Source organism: Mobula birostris, chromosome 5, assembly GCF_030028105.1.
Source record: "Mobula birostris isolate sMobBir1 chromosome 5, sMobBir1.hap1, whole genome shotgun sequence".
NCBI lineage: Eukaryota > Metazoa > Chordata > Chondrichthyes > Myliobatiformes > Myliobatidae > Mobula > Mobula birostris.
The window spans coordinates 83,307,411-83,321,034 of record NC_092374.1 but is presented as its reverse complement, the minus strand read 5'-3'; the positions used below and the strand labels follow the sequence as shown (position 1 = coordinate 83,321,034).

At 47.5% G+C, this 13,624-nt stretch overlaps 1 non-coding gene across 1 annotated transcript; it reads left to right on the top strand.

Moving 5' to 3' along the window:
• The first annotated feature begins 632 nt into the window (after window positions 1-632).
• trnak-cuu (transfer RNA lysine (anticodon CUU)) lies at window positions 633-705 on the top strand. Its single transcript has one exon. It is a non-coding gene; the product is annotated as a tRNA-Lys (tRNA).
• The last annotated feature ends 12,919 nt before the right edge of the window (window positions 706-13,624 follow it).

Sequence of the window (13,624 nt, the reverse complement as noted above, 5' to 3'; positions counted from 1 at the left end):
TTCCTTGCAGGCAGTCGCCGTAAATACAAAGAAACACAACAGAGTCAGTGAAAAACCGGACACAGCACAGACCGACCAACAACCAATGTGCAAAAGTCAGCAAACTATGCAAATACAAAAAGAGAAATAAAAAATAAACAATAAATATCGAGAAGGTGAAATGAAGTGTCCTTGAAATTGAATCTATCGGTTGTGGAACCGGTTCTGATTTACGGTTTACGGTTGTGGAGTACTAGCTGTTCCTGAACCTGGTGATGTGGGCCTTGAGCTCCTGTTACTTCTTCCTGATGGCAGCAGCAAGAACAAAGCATGGATTCGATGGTGGGGTCAGGGTGGGGGGGGGGGGGTCCCTGATGATGGATGCTACTTCCCTGCGACAGCGCTCCTCGCAGGTGTGCTCACTGGAGGTAGGATTTTACCAGTGATGGACTGGACTGTATCCAGTAACTTTTGTAGGGTTTCCATTCAAGGGGATTTCGTGGTTCTATACCAGGCTGTGGTGCAACCAGTCAATATAGTCTTCAGGACGCATCTATACGCTTTGGTCAGCTGTAGAGTGTATAGAAAGGGTATTTAATCACTTTTGCCCCCAACTTTGCGACAAGGATGCAAAGAAGTGAGATCCTTTCGGAGCCCAGCTAGCTCAGTCGGTAGAGCATGAGACTCTTCATCTCAGGGTCGTGGGTTCGAGCCCCACGTTGGGCGATGCTCTCTTTAACTACCTCTGAGAAAATCTCAGCGTTTCTTCACTCCAGCTCTTTATACCGGTTATCACCCGGATTCCTTCCTCGACACAAAACGTGATTTCATTGTGATACAACGTTACGTACATGTCACCGTATATTCCCCTGAGATTCATTTTATTGCACGTATTTACGGGAAAATAAGAAAGAAATATAATCCAATTCATGATAAACTGTACATAACCAAAGACGGTCACAAAACCAATATGCAAAAAAGACAATATTTACAAATAGATAGATAAGTAGATAGATAGATAGATAAATGAATGGATGAATCAAACAAACAACGCTGAGAACTTGGAGTCATTGAAAGTGAGCCTGTAGGTTTTGGAATCAGGTCGGTGTTGGGGTGAGTGAAGTTATTCACACTGATAGTTGCTGAAGAATCAGGAGCCTGATGCTTGCAGGGTAACAACTCTTCCTGAACCTGGTGGCGTGGGGGCAGCGACAAGAGAGCATGGCCTGGATGGTGGGTCCTTGATGATACTTGCTGATTTCTTGTGGCAGCGCTATTTGTAGATGTGCTCAATGGTGGGGAGGGTTTTGTCTGTGATCGACGCGTCTGTGTCCACCACTTTTTGGTAGACCTCTCCATTCCTCGGCATTGGTACAATTAACCCCACAGATGCAGTTTGACCCCTTTTGTTTCTTCCGGGTTCCGATTCGGCAGCATCCTGACTCCAGACCATCCGGACTCTCCCCAGAATTCAAGTCCTCCAGTCACAGCGACACCTCGTGAAACGCTCTGCTCCCTCTACAGTTCAATGACGTAATGTCGATAGTATGACAATGGGAATTGGACGTAACATTCCCGGTGCTGTCTGACCAATGTCGTCACAACACTTGTACACAGATGCATCTGCGGTGAACATTGCATCGAAATACTGGCATCTATAAATTTGCTGATGATAGAAGCATTGTTGGCAGAATTTCAGCTGGTGACTAAAGGGCGTACAGGAGCGACGTAAACCATTTAGTCGAGTGTTGTCGCAGCAACAACCTTGCTCTCAACGTCAGCAAGACCAAAGGGCTGATTGTGGACTTCAGAAAGGATAAGGTGAGAGAACGCAAAACCAATCCTCATAGACGGATCAGAAGTGGAGAGAGTGAGCAATTTCAAATTCCTGGGTGTCAATATCTCAGAGGACCTGACCTGGACCGAACATATTGATGCAGCTGTAAAGAAGAAGAGATAGCGGCTATATTTGATTAGGAGTTTGAGGAGATTTGGTTTGTCAACTGAAACACTGGAAAACATCTACAAACGTAGTTTTACAAATGTACCGTGGAGAGCATTCGGACTCGCTGCATCACTGTCTGCTACGGGGAGGGCGGGGGGTGGGGGGGCGGTCGGGTACTGCACAAGATGAAAATAAGTTGCAGAAATTTGTAAATTTAGTCAGCTCTATCATGGAGTCCAGCCTCCATTGTACAGTATCTAAGGCATCGTCAAGCAGCGGTGTATTAGGAAAGCAGCATCCATCATTAAGAATCCCCGTCACCCAGGACATGTTCTCTTCATAATGTTACCGTCGAGAAGGAGGTACAGAAGCCTGAAGGCACACACGCAGCGATTCAGGAACAGTTTCTTCAGCTCTGCCATCCGATTGCTAAATGGTCATTGAACCCATGAACACCACCTCACTGCCTTTTTATTTCTGTTATTTTGCACTACAGTACTTATTTTAACGTAAGTATTTAATGGACATAAATGCCAGGGCATCAAAAGGTATGGGGTAAAAGCAGGGGAGTGGGGATGAGTGGAAGAATTGGATCAGTCCATGGCGGAGCAGACTTGATGGGCCGAATGTCCTACTTCTGCTACTATATCTTCTGGTCTCATGTGCTTAATGTAACTCCGTTTTTCTCTATATTTATTTATCATATATTTCATTGTATTGCTGCCGTAAAGTTAATAAATTTCACGACGCACGTCGGTGATATGAAATCTGGTTTTGATTATTGACCACCGACGTTGCATGCCGCCTTCTGGCACAGTCAGCTAGTTCATTGGTGGCGATGAGACTCTTAATCTTAGGGATGTAGGTTCGATCCCCGCGTTGAGAGCAACTTTCTTTAACTTCGAGTGGATTAAAACTACCATGGATTCCGGTTAATTGTGCCGTGGATAATCGGGGCAGCCGCTTATTTGGAGCAACTCCTAAAGAACAAAAAAAAATCCAGAAAATAGTCGGGGTAGCCCTTGTTGAAGATAGGATAATGTAAAACTTTGTTTGTCCCGAAGGAAGTTATTGTTGCAAGTTTGCTCAATCAGAAATATCTACTTTAGAATGCAAAATGTAAGCATTGAGGTAAGAAAAAAGATTATTGTGCATTAAACAGTAATAGTGCAACATACAGATGTGCATCGAAACCAGATAGCTATGTATTTAAGAAGAAAGAGTTGTAGAATCTTCTAGCCACAGGGAGAAAGGATCTCCTGTGACGTTCAGTGGTGTTACTCGGTGGTATCAGTCTGTTACTAAAGGCGGTCCACTGTTTGTCCAGTATGTATGTCATGGAGGGTGGGAGAGGGATTGTCCATAATGATCCATAGTTTCTGCAGCGTCCTCCTCTCAGACATAACCACCAGGGAATCCAGCTCCACCCCCAGAACAGAACCATCCTTCCTGACGAAATTATTGATTTTCATGGCGTCAGCAGCCCCACCCTGCTGTCCCAACAGTTTACAGAGTAGAGGAGAATGCTGGTCACAGACGTTGAATGACCTGAGCCTCCTCTGTCATGCTCCGGTCCGTGAAGTCCACATTCCAGTTCACGGTCTACTCCGTGGACACGACTCCGGGTCTTCCAGCTGTCCCTTTTTCTGGTTGGGTTAATCATAGGCACCTGATTCCCATCTTGGGGCTTGGAATATAAATAGCCTTGGGGTTGAGTGTAAGCTGCTGGTTTGTCTTGTCAAGATCCCCTGGGAGCAACCTGCTGGTGGAAGGCTAGACTGGCCAATTGCCATCTTTTGACTGCGTTATTGCTTCATGGAGCCTGGCTGTCAGTAGTCGGAGGTGTCTTTGCGGTATGGATTCGGCCGTTTCCCGGGCCAGCTGAGTGGTCTTCAGCCACTCCGAGCTAAGTAGGGATCCGGCTGTTTCTGTAGCCAGCTGAGGTTGCTGGCCGTAACCGCGACTCAGAGCAACTCCGATGCAGAGAAGGAACTGTCTTTCTTTGGTGTTTGTCTCTTCTTGTCCTCGCCTCCGTGGGGTAAGTCAGGCCGTTCTGCCGTTGCCCTGCTGGGGGATCTGTCCTGTCTTGTCTTCGCCTCCCTGGAATAAGTCAGGCCATTCAACCATTGCCCTGCCGGGGGATCTGTCCTGTCTTGTCCTCGCTTCCTTGGAATAAGTCAGGCCGTTCTGCCATTGCCCTGAGGGAGGATCTGTCTTACCTTGCCTTTGCCTCTGATGGGTAAGACCGGCCGTTTTGCCGTTACCCGACGGATGGCCATGTCCTACCTTGGTGTGGAGATCAAGATAAGTCCCGGCTCTATGTTGATGTTCAGTTCCCTGTCTGTCTCCTAGCTCCAGCCTCCAGGTTATCAGCTTCCACATTTCAAGACCCCAGCGTGCAGCCTCAAGCCTTAAGACCATGGTTCCTAGTCCGGGTTCCCGCTTTCCCAAGCCCAGGCTCCTAGTTCATGGTTCCTAGTCCGGGTTCCCGCTTTCCCAAGCCCAGACTCCTAGTTGATGGTTCCTAGTCCGGGTTCCCACTTTCCCAAGCCCAGGCTCCTAGTTCATGGTTCCTAGTCCGGGTTCCCGCTTTCCCAAGCCCAGGCTCCTAGTTCATGGTTCCTAGTCCGGGTTCCCTCTCTGGTCCATGTCCTAGCCCAAGTCTACGTTCTTATCCATGCTCCTTGTCTGTATCCTGTCACGTCCCTGCTCTAGTCATGTCCTGTTCCTAGTACTTCAGTGTCTGTGTCTTGCACTTGGGTCCGTTCCAACCCCTCCCCCCCACCCCCGATTGTGACATCCTCAGGAAGTACAGCAGGCGCTGTTCCTTCTTGTCCAGAGCCTCTGTAATTTTAGTTGAGTCCAATTTATTGTCCAGCTAAGTTCCCAGGTGCTTGGACTGCCGGACGACATCCACATCTGTTCCCTTGATGGAGATGGGAACGCAGGATGTTTTCACCTTCCTGAAGTCCACCACCAACTCCTTTGTCTTAGTGATGTTGAGGTGCAGGCGATTCAGCCCACACCACTCAACAAAGTTGTCCACCACTCTTCTCTACTCAGCCTCCTGACCCCGGCTGATACAGCCCACAACGGCCGAATCGTCTAAAAACCTCTGCAGGTGGCAGGACTCCGAGTTGGATCTGAAGTCCGAGGTATAATCAAGTGAATATGAAGGGGGGCATGATAGTCCCTGAGGTGCTCCTGTACTGCTGACCACAGTGTCTGATACACAGCTCTGCGATCTCACATTCTGTGGCGGTCTGGACAGGTAGTCTGTAACCCAGGAGACTGGTGGGGCATCCACTTGCATCTCCGTGAGCTTACTCCATCGTAAAGCACATCGTATGGTGTTAAAACCACTGGAGAAATCATAGAACATGATTCTCACAGAGCTGCCTGGCTCATCCAGATGGGTATAAGCCCGTTGAAGCAGGAAGATAATGGCGTCCTACACTCCAATGTGTGGCGAACTGCAGGGGACAGTGATGGTCTTGCGATGGTCCGGAGATGTGTCAGGATCAGCTTTCTAATGATTTCATAACATGTGAGGTCAGTGCCACTGCTCTATAGACAGTGGGCATGGTGGGGCGTGTCACCTTGGGTGCTGGAACTGGAAAGATGGAAACCTAGAAAACATTCAGCACAATACAGACTCTTCGGCCCACAAAGCTCTGCCGAACATATTCCTACCTTAAAACTACCTAAGGGTTACCCATAGCCCTCTATTTTTCTAAGCTCCATGTCGCCATCCAGGAGTCTCTTAAAAGACCCTATCGTTTGCGTCTCCATCACCGCCGCTGGCAGTCCTTTCCACGGACTCACCACTCTCTGCGTTTAAAAAAAAAAAACAAACAACAACTTACCCCTGCTATCTCCTCTGTACCTACTTCCAAGCACCTTATAACTATGCCCTCTCGTGCTTGCCATTTCAGCCCTGGGGAAAAGCCTCTGACTATCCACACGATAGGTACCTCTATCTTACACCTCTATCAAGTCACCCCTCATCCTCCGTCACTCCAAGGAGAAAAGTTCGAGTTCACTCAACCTGTTCTCATAAGGCACACTCCCCAATCCAGGCAACATCCTTGTAAATCTCCTCTGCACTCTTTCTATGATTTCTATTGTCCTTCCTATAGTGAGGTGATCAGAATTGAGTACAGTACTCCAAGTGGGGTCTGAAGCAGGGTCCTATATAGCTGCAACATTACCTCTCGGCTCTTAGACACAATCCCACGATTGATGAAGGCCAATGCACCGTATGCCTTCTTAACCACAGAGTCAACCTGCCTAGCAGCTTTGAGTGTCCTATGGACTCAGACCCCAAGATCCCTCTGATCCTCCACACTGCCAAGAATCTTACCATTAATACTATATTCTGCCATCATATTTGACCTATCAAAATGAACTACCTCACACTTATCTGTCTGGAACTCCACCTGCCACTTCTCAGCCCAGTTTTGCATTCTATCAATGTCCCGGTGTAACCTCTGACAGCCCGCCACACTATCCACAACACACACAACCTTTGTGTCATCAGCAAATTTACTAACCCGTCCCCTCCACTTCCTCATCCAGGTCATTTATAAAAATCACAGAGTAGAGGTCCCAGAATAGATCTCTGAGGCACACAACTGGTCACCGGCCTCCATGCAGAATATGACCCACCTACACCCACTCTTTACCTTCTGTGGCCAAGCCAGTTCTGGATCCATAAATCAATGCCCCTTGGATCCCATGTCTCCTTACTTTCCCAATAAGCCTTGCATGGAGTACCTTATCAAATGTCTTGCTAAAGTCCATATACACTACATCTATGGTTCTACCTTCATCAATGTCTTTAGTCACATCCTGAAAAAAACTCAATCAGGTTCGTAAGGCTCGAGCTGCCTTTGACAAAGCCATGCTGTCTATTCCTAATCATATTATGCCTCTCCAAATGTCCATAAATCCTCCCTCTCAGGATCTTCTCCATCAACATACCAACCACTGAAGTAACTAGGCAGGATGTTTTTCACAGCACAGGGAACCTCTCCAGGCTCAGGTTCAGATTAAAGATGCATTGAAAGATGAATCCAGCCGAGTAGCGTACACCGCTTAATTGGGGCAGGAGACGTCGATCAGTTTCTAACTAACGTCAGTCGTGTGTCCTTACAGAGTCATAGACAAGTACAGCACGGAACTAGGTCCTTAAGCCCAACTAGTCCGCTCTGATCTACTTAATTTGCTTAATCCAATCGACCTGCATTCAGACCATAGCCCTCCATACCCTTGCCATCCAGGCACCTATCCAAACTTCTCGTGAATGTTGAAATTGAGCTCGCAATCACCATTGCGCTGGCAGCTCGTTCCACACTCTCATGAACGTCTGAGTGAAGACGTTTTCCCTCACGTTCCCCTTAAACTTTTCACCTTTCACCCTTAACCAATTACCGTTAGGTGCAGTCCCACCCGACCTCAGTGGAAATAAACTGCTTGTACTTAGCCTATCAATATCTTTCATAATTTTGTATACCTCTATCAAATCTCCCTCAATCTCCTACGATCCAAGGAACAAAATCCTAACCTACTGAACATTTCCCTATAACTCAGGTCCTCCAGACCCGGCAGCGTCCTTATAAGCAACACACATCAAAGTTGCTGGTGAATGCAGCAGGCCAGGCAGCATCTCCAGGAAGAGGGACAGTCGACGTTTCGGGCTGAGAGCCTTCATCAGGACTAACTGAAGGAAGAGCTAGTAAGAGATTTGAAAGTGGGAGGGGGAGGGGAAAATCCAAAATGATAGGAGAAGACAAGAGGGGGAGGGATGGAGCCAAGAGCTGGACAGGTGATTGGCAAAGGGGATATGAGAGGATCATGGGACAGGAGGCCTAGGGAGAAGGAAAAGGTGGAGGGGGGAAAAACCCAGAGGATGGGCAAGCGATATAGTCAGAGGGACAGAGGGAGAAAAAGTGGAGTGAGAGAAAGAATGTGTGTATAAAAATAAATAACGGATGGGGTATGAGGGGGAGGTGGGGCATTAGCAGAAGTTAGAGAAATCAACGTTCATGCCATCAGGTTGGAGGCTACCCAGACGGAATATAAGGTGTTGTTCCTCCAACCTGAGTGTGGCTTCATCTTTACAGTAGAGGAGGCCGTGGATAGACATGTCAGAATGGGAATGGGATGTGGAATTAAAATGTGTGGCCACGGGAAATCCTACTTTCCGTGGCGGACAGAACGTAGGTGTTCAGCAAAAAGATCTCCCAGTCTGTGTCGGGTCTCGCTAATATATAAAAGGCCACATCGGGAGCACCGGATGCAGTATATCACCCCAGCCGACTCACAGGTGAAGTGTCGCCTCACCTGGAAGGACTGTCTGGGGCCCTGAATGGTGGTAAGGGAGGATGTATAATGGCATGTGTAGCATTTGTTCCGCTTACAAGGATAAGTGCCAGGAGGGAGATCAGTGGGGAGGGATGGGGGGGGGGGGCGCGGGAACGAATGGACAAGGAAGTCGCGTAGGGAGCGATCCCTGCGGAAAGCGGGGGGGGGGGGAGGGAAAGATGTGCTTAGTGGTGGGATCCCGTGGGAGGAGGCGGAAGATACGGAAAATAATATGTTGGACCTGGAGGCTGGTGGGGTGGTAGGAGAGGACCAGGAGAACCGTATTCCTAGTGGCATAACAGGAGGATGGATTGAGAGCAGATGTGCGTGAAATGGGGGAGATGCGTTTGAGAGCGGAGTTGATGGTGGAGGAAGGGAAGCCCTTTTCTGTAAAAAAAGGAGGACATCTCCATCGTCCTGCAATGAAAAGCCTCATCCGGAAGCAGATGCGGCGGAGACGGAGGAATTGCGAGAAGGGGATGGCATTTTTGCGAGAGACAGTGTGAGAAGAGGAATAGTCGGGATAGCTGTGAGAGTCAGTAGGCTTATAGTAGAGATCAGTAGATAAGCTGTCTCCAGAGATAGAGACAGAAAGATGTAGAAAGGGGAGGGAGGTGTTGGAAATGGACCAGCTAAACTTGAGGGCAGGGTGAAAGTTGGAGGCAAAGCTACCTGGTAAACTTGAGGGCAGGGTAACCATAAGACCATAAGACAAAGGAGCAGAAGTAGGCCATTCGGCCCATCGAGTCTGCTCCGCCATTTTATCATGAGCTGATCCATTTTATCCTATTTAGTCCCACTGCCCCACCTTCTCACCATAGCCTTTGATGCCCTGGCTACTCAGATACCTATCAATCTCTGCCTTAAATACACCCAATGACTTGGACTCCACTGCTGCCCATGGCAACAAATTCCATAGATTCACCACCTTCTGACTAAAAAAATTTCTTCGCATTTCTGTTCTGAATGGGCGCCCTTCAATCCTGAAGTCATGCCCTCTCGTACTAGACTCCTCCATCATGGGAAACAACTTTGCCACATCCACTCTGTCCATGCCTTTTAACATTCGGAATGTTTCTATGAGGTCTCCCCTCGTTCTTCTAAACTCCAAGGAATACAGTCCAAGAGCGGACAAACGTTCCTCATATGTTAACCCTCTCATTCCTGGAATCATTCTAGTGAATCTTCTCTGTACCCTCTCCAACGTCAGCACATCCTTTCTTAAATAAGGAGACCAAAACTGCCCACAGTACTCCAAGTGAGGTCTCACCAGCACCTTATACAGCCTCAACATCACATCCCTGCTCCTATACTATATTCCTCTAGAAATGAATGCCAACATTGCATTCGCCTTCTTCACTACTGACTCAACCTGGAGGTTAACTGTAAGGGAATCCTGTACGAGGACTCCCAAGTCCCGTTGCATCTCAGAACTTTGAATTCTTTCCCCATTTAAATAATAGTCTGCCCGTTTATTTCTTCTGCCAAAGTGCATAACCATACACTTTCCAACATTGTACTTCATTTGCCACTTCTCTGCCCATTCTTCCAATCTATCCAAGTCTCTCTGCAGACTCTCCATTTCCTCAGCACTACCGGCCCCTCCACCTATCTTCGTGTCATCAGCAAACTTAGCCACAAAGCCATCTATTCCATAATCCAAATCGTTTATGTACAATGTAAAAAGAAGCGGCCCCAACACTGATCCCTGTGGAACAGCACTGGTAACCGGCAGCCAACCAGAATAGGATCCCTTTATTCCCACTCTCTGTTTCCCGCCAATCAGCCAACGCTCTATCCACATATGTAACTTTCCTGTAATTCCATGGGCTCTTATCTTGTTAAGTAGCCTCATGTGTGGCACCTTGTCAAAGGCCTTCTGAAAATCCAAATATACAACATCCACTTCATCTCCCTTGTCTAGCCTACTGGTAATTTCCTCAAAAAATTGTAATAGGTTTGTCAGGCAGGATTTTCCTTTAAGGAATCCATGCTGAGTTCTGCCTATCTTGTCGTATGCCTCCAGATACTCTGTAACCTCATCCTTGACAACCGACTCCAACAACTTCCCAACCACCGACGTCAAGCTAACAGGTCTATAATTTCCTGTTTGCTTCCTTGCCCCCTTCTTAAATAGCGGATTGAAATTTGCAATCTTCCAGTCTTCCGGAACCATGCCAGAATCTATCGACTTTTGAAAGATCATCGCTAATGCCTCCGCAATCTCCACAGCTACTTCCTTCAGAACACGAGGGTGCATTCCATCTGGTCCAGGAGATTTATCGACCTTTAGCCTATTCAGCTTCCTGAGTACTTTCTCTGTCATAATTGTGACTGGGCACACTTCTCTTCCCTGCCACCCTTGAGTGTCCGGTATCCTGCTGTCTTCCTCAGTGAAGACTGATGCAAAATACTTGTTCAGTTCCTCTGCCATCTCCTCATCTCCCATTACAATTTCTCCAGTATCATTTTCTATCGGTCCTATATCTACTCTCACCTGTCTTTTACTCTTTATATACTTGAAAAAGCTTTTAGTATCCTCTTTGATATTATTTGCTGGTTTCCTTTCCTAGTTAATCTTTTCTCTCTTAATGACCTTCTTGGTTTCCTTTTGTAAGGTTTTAAAAACTTCCCAATCCTCTGTCTTCGCACTAATTTTTGCTTCCTTGTATGCCCTCTCCTTTGCTTTAACTTTGGCTTTGACTTCTCTTGTCAACCATGGTTGCATCCTTTTTCCACTTGAAAATTTCTTCTTTTTTGGAATATACCTGTCTTGCACATTCCTCATTTCTCACATAAACTCCAGCCACTGCTGCTCTGCCGTCATTCCCGCCAGTGTCTCTTTCCAGTCAACTTGGCCAGTTCCTCTCTCATGTCACTGTAATTTCCATTACTCCACTGAAACACCAACACATCAGATTTCGGCTTCTCTTTTTCTAATTTCACAGTGAACTCAATCATGTGATGATCACTGCCTCCTAAGGGTTCCTTCACCTCAATCTCTCCAATCACCTCCAGTTCATTACATGTGATCTCCCTCCTGGCACTTATCCTTGTAAGCGGAACAAGTGCGACACATGCCCTTACACTTCCTCCTGACCACCATTCAGGGCCCCAGACAGTCCTTCCAGGTGAGGCGACACTTCACCTGTGAGTCGGCTGGGGTGATATACTGCGTCCGGTGCTTCCGATGTGCACTATATATTGGCGAGACACAACGCAGACTGGGAGATCATTTTGCTGAACACCTACTCTCTGTCCGCCAGAGAAAGCAGGATCTCCCAGTGGCGACACATTTTAATTCCACATCCCATTCCCATTCTGATATGTCTATCCACGGCCTCCTCTACTGTAAAGATGAAGCCACACTCAGGTTGGAGGAACAACACCTTATATTCCGTCTGGGTAGCCTCCAACCTGATGGCATGAACATTGACTTCTCTAACTTCCGCTAATGCCCCAACTCCCCGTCGTACCCCATCCGTTATTGATTTTTATACACACATTCTTTCTCTCTGTCTCCTTTTTCTCCCGCTGTCCATCTGACTATACCCCTTGACCATCCTCTGTGTTTCCACCCCCCCCCGCCCTTGTCCTTCTCCCTGGGCCTCTTCTCCCATGATCCTCTCATACCCCTTTTGCCAATCACCTGTCCAGGTCTTGGCTCCATCCATCCCCCTCCTGTTTTCTCCTATCATTTTGGATCTCCCCCTCTCCCTCCCACTTTCAAATCTCTTACTAGTTCTTCCTTCAGTTAGTCCTGATGAAGGGTCTCGGCCGGAAACGTCGATTGTGCCTATTCCTATAGATGCTGCCTGGCCTGCTGCGTTCACCAGCAAATTTGGTGTATGTTGCTTGAATTTCCAACATCTGCAGAATTCCTCGTGTTAGCGACCTTATAAATTTTCTCTGCACTCTTTCAACTTTATTTACGTCTTTCCTGCAGGTAAGTGACCAAAACTGTACACAATACTCTAAATTAGGCCTCACCAACGTCGTATACAATTTCAAAATAACATCGCAGCTGCCGTACTCAATACTTTGATTTATGAATGCCAAAAGCATTCTTAATGACATTAGTTACCTGCGCCGCTACTTTCAATGAATTATGGACCTCTCTTTCCAGATCCACTTATTCTGCCACACTCCTCAGTGCCCTACCGTTCACTGTGTTAGACCTGCCCTGGTTGGTCATAACAAAGGTCAACACCTCGCACTTGTCTGCATTGAATTTCATCTATGATTTTCATCCCATTTTTCCAGTAGGTCCAGATCCCTCTACAAGCCATGATAGCCTTCCTCGCTGTCCACTGAACGCCCAGTCTGGAGTCATCACAAATTACCTGGCCCACTGAATAACTGCGGACAAATCCGTAGATACACTTGAAGCACGTGAGTGTGTGCGCGCGCGCGCGTGAGTGTTGTCTGCGTACGGGTGCGTGCGCTCAAAATGCGGAAATGCGTCAACGCTGATTTTTCTCCACAGATGGCTGAGTTCCTCCTGCATTTAGCGCGTTGTTCCAGATTCCAGCGTCTCCTGTCAAATGTGCCTCTTGTTTACACCTTCTCAGTCCGTTCATCCACAAAGACAGAAACACTCCGATACCTTCTCACATCGCACACAAACTCTGTCTCTCACACTCTGTCATGAGCCCTGCGAACCAGTGCGGCGAGCCTTAGTGCGTTCGGCTCCAAAGTTTCCTTGCAGGCAGTCACCGTAAATAGAAAGAAACACAACGGAGTCAGTGAAAAACCGCACACAGCACAGACCGACCAACAACCAATGTGCAAAAGTCAGCAAACTATGCAAATATAAAAAGAGAAAAAAAAATAAACAATAAATATCGAGAAGGTGAAATGAAGTGTCCTTGAAATTGAATCTATCGGTTGTGGAACCGGTTCTGATTTACGGTTTACGGTTGTGGAGTATTAGCTGTTCCTGAACCTGGTGATGTGGGCCTTGAGCTCCTGTTACTTCTTCCTGATGGCAGCAGCAAGAACAAAGCATGGATTCGATGGTGGGGTCAGGGTGTGGGGGGGGGGGGGGGGTCCCTGATGATGGATGCTACTTCCCTGCGACAGCGCTCCTCGCAGGTGTGCTCACTGGAGGTAGGATTTTACCAGTGATGGACTGGACTGTATCCAGTAACTTTTGTAGGGTTTCCATTCAAGGGGATTTCGTGGTTCTATACCAGGCTGTGGTGCAACCAGTCAATATAGTCTTCAGGACGCATCTATACGCTTTGGTCAGCTGTAGAGTGTATAGAAAGGGTATTTAATCACTTTTGCCCCCAACTTTGCGACAAGGATGCAAAGAAGTGAGATCCTTTCGGA